This window comes from Amphimedon queenslandica, unplaced genomic scaffold, assembly GCF_000090795.2.
Source record: "Amphimedon queenslandica unplaced genomic scaffold, v1.1 AMPQUscaffold_13369, whole genome shotgun sequence".
Taxonomy (NCBI): domain Eukaryota; kingdom Metazoa; phylum Porifera; class Demospongiae; order Haplosclerida; family Niphatidae; genus Amphimedon; species Amphimedon queenslandica.
The window spans coordinates 30,022-34,631 of record NW_003546395.1 but is presented as its reverse complement, the minus strand read 5'-3'; the positions used below and the strand labels follow the sequence as shown (position 1 = coordinate 34,631).

Here is a 4,610-nt window from a genome sequence, read left to right as displayed (position 1 = left end):
GTTTATAATCATGACCGACAGACCAGCATCGAAGAGCTCGAAGGTAGTGGTCTATACAAGAATATAACGGGATAAGAGAGCTGGATGGCTCCACTAAAGCTGTTAAAGATAGCTGATTAGCTGCTGGACACTGTAATTGTATAAACACGTGGTCAATCGCCATAGCAACTATCTAAACCGTTTCCATGGAAATTCTTATTAGCATTCGCGAAAATTAGTCGTCCAGCCAATTGAAATCATGGAATGTGCAACTAATAATCACATGCGTGGGTGGTACCCTGAACCATAGATAATAGAGTATAAAGGGATTGGAAACTGCGTGGGCGGCCTGTATAAACCAATGGAGGCAAAGACTTGTAGTTCATAAATCTTCTCCAGAAACTCAAATTTTGTGTTGTAAAAGTGACAAAGTTTCTGTACCTTTTTCTCCGAAACAGTAAACATTTAAGCTAGGAAAGAAACACAAGGAACAGGTAGCATATTGCTTTAGTGAACTGGCTAGTAATGGTATTGATATGTTCTTTTGAAATCGGCCTATAAAACTGTCATTCATCTGGCAAGATTTGGCTCTTCTCCTTTGACTTGTACATTGTAATTATTGAATGCGGAAAATTAGAATCTAACTACCGCCTACACAGTTACCAATCCCTTTATACTCTATTATCTATGCCCTGAACACGTGTTTCCGTCTGCTAGTCACGTGATCATTAGCCAATGGGATCACATCCCATTGGTCAGGAAGACTATAGCTTATATACACTTCCTTATACATTTTATTTCCAGCACACAGTAATGTCAGTACATTTATCAATTAATTCATCTAAAGTTTGATTGGACACGCCCAAGGAGCAGCATATCTCATCAGAACAATGGGATCCATCCAAATATCTGATAAAAAAAGAAAATAATACACTTGCATACAAATGTAATAATAATAATAATAATGATAATAATAATACTTGATTAATGGTTATAGCTCAGTAGGTATATCACTGTTCTCCCTGTTCAGTACTGGATATTTCTGTAAGTGATGAATCAAGCCTTCCATGATCCCAAACTGTATCAGTTTCCTGTTAAATGATCAAATATTGTTCATCATGCACATGAAGTACCTTTCATCAATACTCATTGATCTCGGATCATTCCTAAAGCACAAGTCTTTTACACTCAAACCAGCTTCCAAACTGCACAGGATTCTAAATACATCTGCTAACTTTGGTCTTGTATCTATAGCAACATGAAGGGCTGCAATAAATGGCTACAAACTTTCACTTGAAGTCTTCTCTTACCTCCAAGTGATACAAACTGAAGACATCTTGTCTGTAATTCTTCCTCAGTCATTAGTTGAGGTAACTTTTGAGTTGGTACATAAACATTACAATACTAACAAATAAATAAATAAATTAATTAATTAATTAACAAATTAAGGAAATACAAGTATTTCATGTACCTAAAAGATGCTTAGTAATTTAAAAATCCAAAAATCCTAATTAAAAATAGATACGCTAGTGATACTATTAATAGTAACAGTGTTACTATTAATAGTAACAGAGTTACTATTAATAGCTTACACTAAATCCTGGATGCATTCCTTGACTATCACAGGGCTCACTTCAGAAAGGTCAGATATCTTAGCAACATGATTGAACCTATTCACATATTCAATTATCTATTGATCAATTAATAATTAATAAATAATTAATTATTAATTAACCTCTTGAGCCACCAGGTCCTTCACCAGTTGCTTGAACTGACAAGAAGATTGAGTGAAGACTGGTACGTGATGGTCACAGACTAACGGAGGCTACTTTACATTAGGAGAAACCTTCAGACGAAGAGTATATCAGTATCATCTAAATGGAAATTTAAAAATTTCAAATTTCAAATTTTCAAATACCTATTCTAATGATACAAATCCCAGTTGAGTTTAATCTAGTCAGTAATTGTGTTAGTATCGAAGGTATTGTTGATTTTGATGATTTAGTAGATAAAAAATGACTCTCTAACTACATGAAAACAAACAAGATAACCATAAAGCTGGTGATAATGGCAGCTAATTCATAATTGGTAGATTGTCTGTTGGGATGAGCACCTGTCAATATGATAAATACTCCATTTTGTTTTGTTCTTCACATGCTCTCAGTGGCACATCTACCATATATCGGGTATATTTCAATGCATTAATAATTTCGGAAAAAGCAATCCATTGCGAAAATAAATATTATGAAATTTTAAAATATGCAGATAAAAAGGAATAGAAGATATGTGGTACTGTACAATTATTATGAACACGTGGCTTCATAACTATCCATGGCTACATTCTAGTCTAAATCGAAGGCCATAAAGAGCCTTCTTTGCCAGTTAGAAGTGTTGCTAAGGTTGATTCAGAAGTGGAGAAGTCAGCAAATGCTTCGAATGACTTACCAAACCAGGTGGTTGATGGAAATAATAGCAAGTAAAATATTTTCGGAATATAAAAGGCTTCCGAATTATTCCATCATTGAACTTAATATTTCCACGACTTTTCATGCATTGAAATATACCCGATATACGGTAGTACTATAAAATCTGCGGATTGCAAAGTCGCCAACCAACCACCAAACATGACCCTCCCAATACTCCCAGCTGTACGGTATAACTGATGTTGTACTTCGTATGTTCTAAAAGCTCCTCCCAGTTTCCGTACAACTGGTTCATAATAAGTAGTGTCAGTGTCTTCATCAAAAACAAGAACAAAGTTGAATATGAGAGCGTTACGAGCGTATCTGTTGTCCTCTATAGAGGCTTAGGACAACCAACAATCCTATAGCCCCCAGCATCACTGCATGGAGAGAGGTTACTCAATGTCAGTGTGTTATAGAGCCTCGACTAACCGGCATACACTGATATCAGTCGGTCATACAGCTGGGGTTTGGTTATCATCAGATCATGCACTGCGTCAAATGCTTCTCTAATTAATGGGGAACTCCTATCCTGGGGCACCTAATAAAGGGAGTAACTCCTCCTCTTACTAATGAGTAATGACTCACCTGGTAACTAATAACGGGCCAGCTATCGGATCAAACTCACTGAAGAATATACATTTGACCATAGATAATAGAGTAAATGAAACTACTATTATCTATTTACTCTATTATCTACGATTTAGTACCAGCCAAGATTGACATACACATCAACTGGATTGACAGGAGACGAAGATGAAGAAAGTGGACTGAAGTTCACTGCCATGTGGTCGTTTTGCCGATTTTTGACTTTCCACTCATACAAGGTTTAGAGCCACACTAATGGTACCAATGAAGTCCTCTGGTCAAGATTAGGTCTCCTAAGAAGTCTGGTAAGCATAGTAGCCCGTTTCCTGGTTTAGCAAGGCTTCAAAAGTTGTGGGAGCTATATTGTTTTAGGGTGAATCCTACTTAGTAATGCTATGATGTTACTCATACAAGTATACTGCTAACATACAACATACAACTCCTTTCAACATTGGTGATTGGAGTTGACCTAAAAATTAATTGAATGTCATAATTGACACTTCTAAGATACATACAACATGCTTTATTATCACATCACAAAATGACCTACATGTACATGTATACTAAGCAAACAAAACATGTAAGAGCTGTATTCAGTCTACACAATAACGGTACGCTTTACGGACACGAGAAGTTGCATAGATTCCCCATTGAAAGTGAACATTACTAAAGTATACTAGGACAGCCACAGATGCTTATACATTATCATTACTTGTAATAACAGAACACATATTACTTTTAATAATAAAAGTAGTCCTGCAAAATCAACTCAACAGAAGAAAGAGATACGCTGGGTCCTGTTGTTCCATCTTTTCAAAATCCCCATGCAACTTTGTTTTCTGTACAAATCAGTCACAGCTTGTTTGCAAGGCTAAACATCTTCAGGATGGTTAACGAAAATGAGTGCTACAGGATCGTGTTACTTGTTTGCCAAAGCACAAAAATATATGCACAATTTCTATTCTTAAAACTATCAGATCAAACACTAGAAGGAAATATGATCACTGTATCCCAGGCCAAAAAAACAACGATTCTAGCAAACTTTCTTGCTACTCATTTCATTGCTAGTAGCATGACCCACCATTTTGACCACTAGTTTAGCAGTGGGTTCAAAATTCCTAGATACACCACTAGATTATACATGTATCTGTATATTAAGCAGCATACATCCTGATAAAGATTTTGATCGTCCGATCACAAGTGAAACTACAGGCTTTACACAAGTGACACCCCCATGCAAAAGCATGCACTTTAGCTTTGCCGTGGTAATTTCACCCAGTTACCATGGAATTTTCAATGAATAATCATTAACTACATGAACCATTGCATTGAGATTCCTTAACTTCAGACACTGTTAGTGTACAATATATCTGACAAGGGAATTACAAAATTGAGATACAACTTACCTGAAAAGGGTTTAAAAGAATCTTTATTAAATGTATTTTCTATCCCAGACCATCCACTCATGGTTGTATCAATTTCTAAATTCTATAGTCTTCGAGATATACTTCTTCCTCGACTTCTTCAAAAACATGTTGCTCCACGAGTTGAGAAGAGTTTGAGCATGCGCATACTTGATGC

At 36.0% G+C, this 4,610-nt stretch overlaps 1 pseudogene; it reads right to left on the bottom strand.

Annotated features, from left to right (window-relative positions):
* Nucleotides 1-750: 750 nt before the first annotated feature.
* Nucleotides 751-3,228, bottom strand: LOC109582627 (nitrogen permease regulator 2-like protein; annotated as a pseudogene).
* Between the last annotated feature and the right edge of the window lie 1,382 nt (nt 3,229-4,610).